Consider the following 12,991-nt stretch of genomic DNA (forward strand, 5'->3'; position numbering starts at 1 on the left):
ATTTAGAAGGTATGCGTTTATAGTATTTGGTTACTACAGTGATCCCTCGTTTATCGCGGTTAGTGGGGACCGGAACCCCTCGCGATAGGTGAAAATCCGCGAAGTAGGATTGGCCCCCTAGGAATTTCCGTATGTGTGTGTGTGGGTACCAGAATGTTTAAAATATGTATATTTATACTTTATATATATATTTTACTTAAATCTATTTAATTACAAAACCTTAATATTATACATTCACTCTCTCTCTCTCTCATACGATACGTATTATGGTGTTCTACACTCACCAATGACAGTAGTATCTTGAGACTTGACTCCAGCAATGACGACGACGACGATGACAATGACGATGACAATGACGACGATGACAGACCTGTGCAGTTCGATGAATGTGATGATGAATGATGATGATGATGGTGTTACTGCACAGGTATAATGAGGCTTTTAAATCAGTTCGAAAAATCCGCGATGCATTGAAGCCGCGAAACTTGAACCGCGAAGTGGCGAGGGATCACTGTATACATTTCCACATTATAAGCCACGTAATTTGGCTATTATTTGTGGCCAGGTCGCTTCGGAAAAAGTGCTATATAGCTCAGTGGGCTTTACCTGGTAAAATAAAAATAGTTTTGTTGAGTTTTAAATTGGGTCCAAAGAGGAAACTGCTTCTTTGATTAGCGAATAAGCGGCTGAAATGGGGTCCCGAAACATGAAGCACAGCTAAATGTTAATTCCATTAAAGTTAATTGCCTCTCGAGTATTTGGCCGATATAAATTTCCACACGATAAGCCACTTCGCTGAGCCATCACCAGGTCGCTTCTGAAAAATAATTTTATATCTTAGTGGGCCTTACATGGTAAAATTACAAAAATGTTTAGTCCCCCCCCCCCGCCCCCCCATACGTCAATAAAATTATATTTGCGATTTCTCCTGGAGCAATTTCGTTATCACCGGTGCAATGAGCCCAGCCACCCGACAAGGAACATCCACTCGAGTTTCCTCTGGTGGAGGCCCTTCCACCGGTAGTGACGCAAGCGGGCACCTGCAGGGGCTGCGCCTTTGCCTCGTTACGTCAGCAATCACCCAAGAGCAGTCCCCCCGACCGGAGAGTGAAAGCCACCCCCCTCCCACGTGATCCCACGTGATGAGATCACCGTGAGCGGGGCTCCAACTCTGGCGAGCGGAGTTATTCAGTCGAATTGCGTCAGCAACAAACTGTGAACGGAAAAGCGAAACGGCGGTAATTGCCGTTTAAGCCTCAATAACAAAGACAAAGATCCCCCCGTGTAGCCTTCTGCAGACTGTTTCGGGGCAAGTGCTGTTAGCGAGCACCTATGAAGGCCGGTAGGGCACACGATTGGGGGGGGGGGTGGCCAGCACCACGCCCGGCCGCCTTTGTCTCCCCAGTGCTGATATTTACACCTCACAAGCAGGCACCAATTTAAGGCTGAGTCGACCTGGGTGGAGGCCCCAGGATCCGGTTGAGACGTTCGTCAACGATGTTGGCCGTGGGCGGGAATCGAACTCGGGTCGCCGGTTTCGTCGCGCGAATCGCCGCCGCCGCTAGACGGCAATGGACGCACGCCACAGAAAGTTGACGGTGATCAACGCCACCAGACGTCCTCATCATCAGCATCCTCCTCCTCCTTCTCCTCTTCTGCTGCTGCTGCCAATTAAAGTGGCGCTGCCGCGGTTTAATAGTTGCCAGAATGCCAGACAATTGTTTGGAAGCGGAGAAGGGGAGGGGTGGTTCGGTGGGTGGGTGGAGAGAGAGAGTGAGAGCTCTGCGTTTGTTTAATTTAAGAAGTGCATTTTTTTGCGTCATTTTAACACAAACTGGCGACGCGCTGCGGCTGTCTTGGGGGGCTGTGGGGTGGGGGCTATGGACTCGGCGTGCGTTCATCCGCCACGTGGCGATCTCGAAACCCCGTGCGGCGTTACGCGACTGAGACCCCCATATTAATTCTAGATTTGAGGCTTTTGTGACTGCAAGGATTCATACTCTTAGGTTTTTTCGGTAAAGTCACGTAGGTAAAAAAATAAAATAAAAATTAATAAAAGTAAAATGAATAAATGAAAATCACGACGTTTCGGAGGCAACACAAGCTTCCGTCTTCAGGTGGAACCGTCACAGCAAGATTGCTGCATCAAGTTGTGAGAGTCGCCTCTCTGCCCTCCGTTGTTGCTGGAGGGCGACCGCCTCCAACTGCCCAGTAGCAGCGTCCTTCACGAGCCTCCTTGTCACTACACTAGCACATACACACGTACCGGATCGTAAGACGCCCCCCCCCCCAACTCTTGTTCCGAAACACAAAATAGCGTCTTCTCCTCGTAGCCATCTCCCTCGTGAGTCATGACCCTCAAGAGGTTACAGCGACTCGGCGACTCAACCCATCATGCCTCTGGAGGTCGAAAAAATTGGCAACAGAAAATGTTGCAGCAAATTCTCCCCCCCCCCTTCCCTCCGTGACGATTACCAGAAGTTTGTTTGTTGCCCAACAAATGTGCCGTGGAGTCCTCGTGACCTCTGGAGCGAGTCCGCCGATCGTTGCCCGGGAGTCGCCAAAACTCGTCACCACATTGCCAGGGGGCCTCATACCCGTCGCGCACTTTCCCAATTTGAACCACGCACTCTGTACACGTTCATATTCTTAGTTTTTTTCGGTAAAGTCACGTAGGTAAAAAATTTAAATTAATTAAAATTTAATTTTTTAAAAATTAATTACAATTTAAATTTTTTACCTACGTGACTTTACTGAAAAAACCTAAGAATATGAATCCTTGCAGTCACGAAATCTTCAAATCTAGAATCTGTACACGTTTATTCCACGGACATCGTAGAAGAGTAGGCAACATAATCCCCGACAGGGGTTGCTCTCTCTCTCTCTCTCTGATGACGAATCTATCCGCCAGCAGTGCCGTGAGCAAGCAATTGCAGAGCTGCGCCTTTAACATTACCACCTACGACCCACCACCACCACCACCACACTCCGGGACCCTTGTTATGACGCACACGTGGTCACCGTATTCGCTCAAGGAGTAAAGAGATTGCGCGCTGTGGTTACCGTCCAGCGGCTGCCGAATTATGGGCATAATGGTCCTGACGTAACGAGACCTTCATCACAATGCCTCATTAGCAATGCAAACACACGGACGGAGGAGGGGGCGCTCCTGCGGGCTGCACCCACGCGGGAAAGCGTGCGCCTCCCTGCAGAGGGCCCAATGCATTCTCTCGGCCTGCTGCACGCGTTAGACTCAGCGAACAGCAGCTCCCTCGCTCTTTTTTTTTACGATCAGTGGAAATAAGAGGATGCTCGGTGTAGTCGGCACTTTGCTTCGTTCATCATTTCGTAATTTTTTCAATTTTAATTGTTTTAATTGTTTTACTTTGCTTTATGTAAACCCCCACCTCTCGCTCACTCTCTCGCTCACTCTCTCGTTAGACACACGTGGCAGCAGTCCGTGCATTCGATCATCTGCATGCTCGAGAAACGCAAGGCCAAGTGTGTCGGCAGCCCGCGACTCGTGGAGCCGCGTGCGGCTCTTTAATGACTGCTTCCTGACGCTATTTCGTGAAGGATCGCCGTCTCGTATTCACGTTGGGCGTTTCACCGACAAACAAAAAATGTCTCTTCTTGATACTTTGGTTGCAGGCCCCTTGCGCATGGCAACTCTCCCTGTTAGAAGCACGTGGAAGCACCCCCCCCCCCCCACCCCGTTATTTTACATCTGTATGTCATAGCTATGGCAAACTGCTCTCCTCCCTGTTGCGTTAAACACACACGCGGCAGCTTCGCTTCACCATCTACCTTAAAACAACGAAAACACACACGCACGCGTGGCGGCTCCGTCTCACATGCACACGCGTTAGACGCACGTGGCAGCTAGCATCCCACCTGGATGAGCGTCAGACAAAACCGTGGCAGTCCTTTGCACACAAATTAGAAACGCGCGGCAGCAGCTCCACGTTACCCTCTCGGCGCGCATTAAAAAGCCGAGGCAGCTGCGCAAATCACCGGCGCCGTCCGCCTGAGCGTTGGGCAACGATTTTAAAAGACTTCAAGCGGCGAGCGCGCGCGCATTAAATCAAAGTCGCGCTTGGGAGCGACCTCTCCCCACTCTCTCTCTCTCTCCATGCATCAATCCTCCTGTCCCGCTTGCAGGGCCACAGATTTAACAACAGCAACAGCCAAATGTGTCAAGCAACACACGGCGACGCGAACGAAGAGCACTCAGCCTCTCTGCGCGTTGTGCAAAAGCCATCAGCACTTCCCGAACGCGTGCATTGTGGTCCTTTTGCCTAAGGTCACCGTCGGAACAAATGTGTGAAGCGGTGTCATTATGATTAGGACTCATCAGCGCAGTCTAGGCACCACGAGTCATAATTCGGACGAAACCCGCTACGCAGTTGTCTATTGCTGGTGTCGGTTCGGTGGCACATTTACTAAAACCTCTGTCCGGTGCATTCCAACAATAAAAAGCGCTGTGCGTTCCACACGTCTGTCTGTGTGTGTGTTTTTTAAAGGAAGAAACACAGTGGTTCAGCAGTTCCACTGCTGGATTATTTTTTCCGCCTGAGGACGACCGCTCGTGTTGCGATCGAAACGTCGTAATTTATATATATTTTTTTATTTTTCTACCTACGTGACTTTACCGAAAAAAGCAAAGCGTAAGGAAGCATACTCTTTTCTGTCACCATAATCTCAGGATTATTATAAGACGCCTGGAAAGTAAGACGCCCCCCAAACTTGTGCCCGGTGCCAGTGAAGTTATGTGCATACAGGGTGGGCCACAAGTGAGGACACACAGCGTTATTATATTTATTTGAAGAAAAAAATCACATAGGGTTACTTCATTTATTAAAACTAAAATGTTCAAACAGACTTACATGAACGTTAATTCATGCATGAATTTTCTTTTGAAATGAATTCAGGACTTGTTTTTTTTTTATATTAGCATACATAAAAAAACGAAATGAACTCGCTCGTCTTTAGTCAACTGTATTTCCATTTAAAAATGTCATCTGTAAAGGAAGAAGAAAATATATATATTAATAATGATAATGGATACAATATTTACTTAAATAATAAACAATTAAAATTGAATAACCCTGTTTCCTGACGTTTGGGCCACGTTGTATAGCTCGTTGCTCACACGCGTATCGGATTGTAAGACGCATCCCCCAACTTTTGCTCTAAAATACACATGAAAAAGTGCGTTTTATAGTTCATAGAATACGGTGCATCAATTGCACAAACTATTTAACTTTAAAACGCTGCACATTTTGAACGAAGGCATCCACGACCAATACTATGACTCGTAATTAGTTTTTTTTTGCTTTGTGTTTTAGATCGTGTAGGTAATTGGAGCACAACAACCAGCACACACATACACACACAAAGAAACGGTTCACAGCTTGTTCGCATCTCCTTGTCATTCTCACTTCTCAAAGTAGACAACGAACACAACTTCCCCGGCAGTGCCGGATTATCCTCGGAGCAAATATAGCGACATAACCCTTAGGTTTTTTCGGTAAAGTCACGTAGGGAAATAAATAAATAATAATAATAAATAATGCAAAATAATAAAACTAAAATAATAAATCACGACGTTTCGGAGGCAACACAAGCTTCCGTCTTCAGGTGGAACCGTCACAGCACAATTGCTGTATCAAGTGGGAAGCAAGCTTCAAATCTAGAATTAGCGACAAAACGCTACGGGGCCCTGCACTTTCAAGGGCCCAACGCTAAATGCTTTCAAGCTATCATTTCCGGTTCAGCGATTCTGCACTTGCTCTGTTACTATAGTACTATACCGCCTTCTACTTGTATGAATGACTGGGTGTTTAAGGTTAGCGATGTGTCGTATTATCTGTGGCTGTATAGCAAATGAAAAAATACAATTACTTTAATATGCTAGTTATTTTTTTTACGTGCTTTAATATTTACGTGTATTTTTTTTATTCAGGGCCCTTTTATGACAGATGCTACAGGCTCCGCACTGGCTAAACCCGGCACTGTTCCCCGGCCCACGCCACCTGCAGCCCCCTCCTGCCGAGAGGGCCTCGGCCACGCGCTGACATCACCCGACGGAAAGACGTTTCCCTGCCGTCCCCTTCCGCAGGTAGCTGGGCCCGCACCTTCGAAAATTGGGAGAATTTCGAATTTTTTTGTGTTGTTGTTCTCAGCTGCGTTGTGGGTGTCTGGTGATGCGCGCCAGATGAACACTCCTCGACCCCCCCTCCCGCCCCCCCCCCCCCGAATGAGCGAGTGGCGAAGGCGGCCGCGTCTCTCGCGCGTCCAGCTGCCTCGTCTGAACGAGGCGATTCACTGCGTCATCCTTTGAAATCGGAGCCGCAGCCGCCGACGCCGCGTCCTTCTCGAGCCGGGGCGCTGATGATCGCGACGAGAGCACGGGGCGGCATGGGTCCCAAGCAGCGTGCGTCAGCGGAGACCCCGACACCTCTCCAGGCCCCCAAAACAAAATTCTCAGTCAACCCTCACCCCCCCCACCCCCCACATGGCCCACAGCCAGCAACGACGACCACCACCACCACCACCCGACCCCCCCAGAACCCCCACCACCCCCCCCCCAGAAACCCCATCAGCAGCCACCTTCTTCCCACGCCGCATCTTCCTCCTCCTCCTCCACCCCCGGAACCTTTGGATCAGTCACCCAGCACAAATCCATCCCCCCACACCCCGCAAATTGCCACCTCCACACTCTTCCAATGGGTACCGTTAATTAGAATCTATGTTTAAGTTGAATAAAATTATATATATTTTTTATTTAACAAAAGCCCCACACGAAACCCACTTTAATAGCAATGGGAAAGACACACGACGATGGTTGCACGGAGAAGGTAACAGAATTTGCACATCGGAAGGGGTCAGCCGGGACAGGTTGCGCCCCTTCGCCAACATTATTCACAGCGACCGAGTGTTGCTGAAAGTTGGACGATGGATATGAAGATGCAAACGTAAACAGAGAAGACGTTTAGGCATCTCAGATTTGCTGGTGGAATAGTCGCGACAGCAAACAATTGAAATTAACTCCAGGAAACGACTGGAGTAATTTTTTTACAATTACAAATTAAAAGGCTGCAAAGTGAGGCTGAAGGTAAAGACAAAGATCCCCCGTATATCCTGAACATGCTTTTTTGTGGCAAGTGCTGTTCGCGAGCACCTATGAAGGCCGGAACGGCGAATGAGGAAGTGGGTGGCCAGCACCACGCCCGACCGCCTTTGTCTCCACAACGGCGATATTTACACGTCGCAACGGGTACTCGTTTAAGGCCGAGTCGACCTAGTGGAGGCCCAGGACCGGTTTAAATGATCGTCACTGGTGTTGGTCGTGAGCGGCAATCGAACTCTGGTCGCCGGGTTTCGTAGCGCAGCGCTAACCGCTGCGCCACCGCTCCCTAAGACAACTAAATTCGCGTACAACAAGTTCGCGAGAAACACATGAAGATATCGATCGGAGGAACACCACTGGAACACACGGCAGAGTCTGGGTTACCTTTGGGGCAGTTACCCAAGGCGGTCCCCGGGCTCAAAATGATTAATTAGAGAGGCGACCGGCAGCAGGTGGAAGCGCATTTGGAAAACGGAACTTGGTGATCGAGAATCAGCGTGGCGGTGTGACCGCATGTTGTCCATCAGTCCAGAGCAGTGGTTCTCAACCATTGCTTGGCTACCGTACTACCTCTTGTTGAATTTTATTTCAACCGAGTACCCCCCCCCCCACATTGACCCAACATGGTTCTGAGAAATGAATGTATGAATAATGAACATCGATATATCAACCAAATGTCCATTTTGTGAGTATCATGACTCGCCAGTGACTGCAAGCGAATACAAAAATTCAACGGACGCTCTGCGTTGCGTGGCGTAATTTGTTCTCGCTCTCTGGTTCCTCTTAAAACCAACACTGTTGATGATCAGTGAGTTGAGAAAGGGATTTTATACCGTTCTAAGTTACCATAGGGATTAAAATGTTATCGTAGTTATTTTATTTGGGCAGATGCGTACATGATTATTCACCAATGACTCTCACGTGTGGTTCGCGAGGGTCATCCAGGTGGTCCGCGCGCTGGGATGCAAACGCAGGTTGACCCTGAAATAATGACAATGTTTCTACCTTATATTTCGGACAGTCATTAATATTTTACTGATATTTAATTTCAAAAGTTTGGTAAACTACCCTGATAAATCTACCATAATCCTAAGATCTAAATGCCTCCCTCAAAAAAAATCATAGCTGCGTATATTTTTTTATGTTCCGGTAATACGAATCATTCAGTATTAGTGGCATTTAGAGAGATAAGTGAATGCGTTTTGTCACCAGGAATGATCCGCGGGCCGAACACGTTTGAGAAACTCCGCCGTCTCAGGGAACACACGGACCAGAGAAGCAAACACGTTTGGGCTCGGGCAGGACACGTCCCGAGAATAATTGGTGGGCGATGGTTGAGACGTACGACGGAGTGGCAGCCAAAAAAAGGAAACACAAGGTCCGGGAAGACGTCCACCCTGCAGGGGAATCCATGACGTCAGCTCGCAAAAAACCAAGAGGGACAGCTGGGAGAGGGCTTTAGTCAGCAGAGGATAGATCATGGCGATGATTGTGATTATCGTGTACACTGATACAGTGGTGGAAATGCGGTATTCCCCTGACTGGGAAGCCATCGTCTCCAAAGGACAACCGCTGATGACTTCGCCGGTCTGCGAGCAAGCGGCTCGTTCATTACGGAATTCTTTGCAAATAAACAGATCCCCACAAATATGCGTCTAGCTGAATTTAGGCTTCGAATGGAATTTGTAGATTATTCCGTAGACATCAATTCTTTGATTGTTTCTCCCGCTTTAAACGACCTCATCTCCACTGGCGGCCCAAACAAATCAGCGATGGAAATTCCACATTCCTTGGCTGGAGAGTGGGGGGGGGGGCATCTATTTTTATAGCAGAATCACGGTGGAATCCCCACCAAGTGCTATCATGTTATGGACAACAGATGAACAAATGCACAATGAGTTCAGTCGACCAGAATTTAATACATACGTAAATAAGACAAAAGGATATGTGTGCTATTTCTTATTCTTTGCGTCTTTTGGTAAAGTCACGTAGATAGGTTAAAATAAAATAATAAATAAAATAATAATAAACTACAACGTTTCGATTGAAATGTTTAGTTTATATATATATATATTTAATATTCTATGTTATTTTCTTTAAACCTATATACGTGACTTTACCGAAAGACCCATAGAATATGAATTCCTGCAGTCACGAAAGCTTCAAGTCAAGAAATGTGCGCTATGCACGGAAATGATGCAGCATCGGACATTTGGCAATTATTTTTTTTCTTCTGCGCAGCCACTAATTTGTGAACGAAGCGATTAGCGCGACGCGCACACACGACGGACGAAAAAGAATCTGCTTTAATGTCAAACTGGCGGAAGCTCTGGATTTGAATCCCTGATCTCAGCGGTGACCTTCCACGGGTAGCCGCGCGGTGCACCCTGGGGACCACACAGCCACCTCCGCATGATAGCACCGCGGGGTTTCTCATGAGCCCACTCCACACCTCCTCCCCTCCCTCCCCTCGCCAGCCCAGCCCCAGCCGCCGCTCAGCTCATGGGAGGCGCCCTCCCCTGCGCCTCTCCTCCCCCGGGGGACCCCTGCAATCCTTCGCCCGTCATCGGCGCGACCCCGGGATGCGTCAATGACCCCTGAAGGGGGCCACAACCTCGAAGCGCCCCCCCCTCCCACCTCCCTCCCCAGAGCTCCCACACTCCTCACAGCAATGGGGGCAGAGATCTTTCCCACTTAAGAGTTAATCCACCCGGGTGGCAGAACGGTTAGAGCGATCGACACCGCGATCAGAAGGTTTGCGAGTTAACAAACAAATCCCGGTCTCCGGTTGAGCGGGCCTATCATCGTTCCGAGGCCGATGGAATCAGCATCACTTTGTACGATGGTCAACGATTGGCTGTCGGTCTACTCATCCCAGGGACGGGGAACTTCCGCAGCCGATTCGGGGCAATACACGGGAGGCGGTGGCCGCTCCACGCTCGTTTGAGCGGCGAGACGCATTCGATTTTGTTGGACGTTGAGAAACCAAAGCACTCTCGCGACGCTCTGTTAAACATTAAGCGAGACTCCCCGTCCCAACTAGAACCCACACCGTAATCCTTTTGCAAGCATTCATAATAAAGTTTTTTTTTTGGGTTAGATCGCGTAAATATGTAAGTGTCGTTAACCCACGGCCACCCGACACGGCCAATTAGTAAGGTTTGTCACGTAAACAAAATGTGCCAATTAGTTACTACTTTGGCACACCGGTGTGCTTGAGAGTAAACCCACGTCATTTAGCAAGCTATCCCATTCCGAACCCTATCCCGTATCGCAGCCTTTACCCGAACCAATGCTAACCTTGGCCAATCCGAGTGATAATCGCCACGCTCACCATAACCGTAGCTTCCGCTAATTGCCCTGAACATCAACTCTCTCCCTAACCCTAACCTTTACACTAACCCCGGAGTCCTATTATTGACGTCATATTAACTATTCCCAGTCTTCTCCACTGTTCCCAACATCACATGAACATGAGGCAAGTGAAGACTGACAAGTCGAGATCAATTTCTTTTCACACGAGTGTGGAGCGGCGTCTCCCCGAGTGGCCCCGAACCAGTGGTGGAAATTCCACATTGATATGGCGGGACATGTTTAATCACAACTCCAGCCTTCAGACGTTCATCATCATCATCATCAGCCTTGCTCTATTCACAGATGGATGAAGGCCTCCTCGATCCGTCGTGACGTGGCAATCCATCCAACATCTGCACACGAGTCGATTTCACCGCTCCATATCCGCGGGGTGCGTGATCTTCACGCAACGTTGCCTCCGTTGGCTACACACTCCGTCCTGCGTCGCGACTCATGGTCCACTCAACTCCTCCAGCGACACTCGCGCCTGCCGGACCCCACTCACGCCTCCCACGAACTCTGCAATCCGCGCGCGTTATCTCCTTACTCCACGTGCCACTCTTTCTGTCTCCGCAATTCCGGGGCGTGCGCCGCTCCACAGCACTTTAATTTTCGTACGCCACCGTTCAGCGTTTGTTCCATGTTATTATCCATCACTGTTCGCGATGCACGTGTCGCAGCAGGCACCGCGCACGGGTTACAGCCCTTGGCACTCTGTGGCTCTTCACTGCGAGGTTCAGCCGTGGGCTTCACTCGGGGAAGCGAACTTCTGGGCGTCTCGTCCAAAAGCGCTCTTGCCGGCTCTCGGCTGCCTCTCTATTGCATCATCTTCACCCACGCGAACTCAACACACGTACCACGGTGGTGGACTCTACCGATGAATATCAAATACATTATTTGGAGATGCTGCTGCTGCTGCGTTGGCAGGGGTGCACAAGCAACGCTAATAACGAAAACACTCAAACTCAACACAATCGTCAATAACACTGCTTTGAGAGGGAAACATTTATAATAGGACACGTTTCAGGCAATGGCCCTTCTTCATAGTGTTGAGTTGCTTACAAGATATAAATAGCATACTCCAAAGGATGATGTCACGGTGATGAACTATGATGGCCATTTGAAGAACTGCGCTGATTGGAATCGGCATTTTGATCGTAAAACGGGCGACGTCGCCTCAAGAGGGCAAGGGCAAAAGTAGCAATAAACAAAATAAACAAAAGGTCAACAAGATATTTCTGGATGACGTCGCTTCACTCGAAGAGAAAGAGGGATTGCGTTGAATGGAATTCGAGTCCAAACCGGGTGGAGGTGGGGAAGGCCCCGACCACTCTGAAAGGACGCGGAGAACACCGCAATATCCACGCACAGAAGCAAACCGATTGCGACGATAACCGCCCGCTGCTATTTTGAACCCTACATTTTTCGGGTCACACGCGGTCACATTTCCGCGACATTTTGAAAACAACAACAAACCTCGCCCCCCACCCCCGCCCGCCGCCCCCACCCCCACACGCAATCTAGTTTGCAAACAATCTGATCGATTTCGGTTGTCTTCTCAAAACGATTACGCAGTGAGGGCCGAGCGACGGACGGAGGGAAGGGAGAGCCGAGCGGTTTGATGGAGGCGATACGCGGGCAGCTATGACGCAACCACGCGGAGCCGGCCGAGCGTGGGTCTCGGAGACAGAACCGCTGACAATGCCGCTCGGGCGGTGGAGGAGACAATGAAGGCAGCGTCTCGCATCGGGTGGCGCACCGATGATCTTACTGAGCGATAGCGGGACCTGTTCGGCACCTCCTGTTGGGCCCACTTGGTGGGAACCCAGCACTGACCAGCGGCACAAAATAGCAGTGTTGACGTAACGCGCTATTTATTACCCGGTTTCATAGGCGACCCATCGCGCACAGATCTATCCACCGCTGAATGAAGATCTCTCCCCAAGTCGCCGCCATCTCTCGCGATCTCGCGTACGCAACAATCCCTCGGAGCTCACGGAAAAAAAAAACACGAGGCACATTTCACCGCTCCATCTCCGTGGTGGATGTGCACTGTGGCGTGATTCCACCTGCCGCTCCGTTTATTAGCCTCAGCTACAGGCCATCGTCTCTTAGAGCCACGACGTGCCCTGCGTCATTTGGGGGTGGCGAGGCGTGACGCGTGACATCTCCAATTGACGGCATCTGGGGGGGGGTGACATGACCCGGATGTGGCGCGACTCCTTTAAGCGCCGGATTATTTTCGTGTCAAAGTTCTGGGCCACCCGTTGATCGATGTGACCGATTGTCTCGAGGGAAAGTATCTAATAGCAACACAACTTTACACGACAGTTTTGTTCATATTTGCATCCTCTTTATCAGTTATGGAGTCCTCGCCTTTCAGAGAGCTAATGAATTGACGAGTTCAGCTTTAGTCGGAGATCGTTAAGGATTAGCCCACGACGTCCTCAACGTATTCACTAGAAAAAATGATAAGGATGTCTGTCGGCAGGGTTCCCCTGGACG

General features: G+C 49.4%; 1 long non-coding RNA gene across 1 annotated transcript in view; it reads left to right on the plus strand.

Annotated features, from left to right (window-relative positions):
* LOC133347227 (uncharacterized) overlaps positions 1–12,991 on the plus strand; it is a 344,284-nt gene that overhangs the window by 122,171 nt on the left and 209,122 nt on the right. The gene's annotated exons all lie outside the window — the stretch shown is intronic.

The sequence above is a fragment of the Lethenteron reissneri genome, chromosome 25, assembly GCF_015708825.2.
Source record: "Lethenteron reissneri isolate LAM-NWPU_2019-01 chromosome 25, ASM1570882v1, whole genome shotgun sequence".
Taxonomy (NCBI): domain Eukaryota; kingdom Metazoa; phylum Chordata; class Hyperoartia; order Petromyzontiformes; family Petromyzontidae; genus Lethenteron; species Lethenteron reissneri.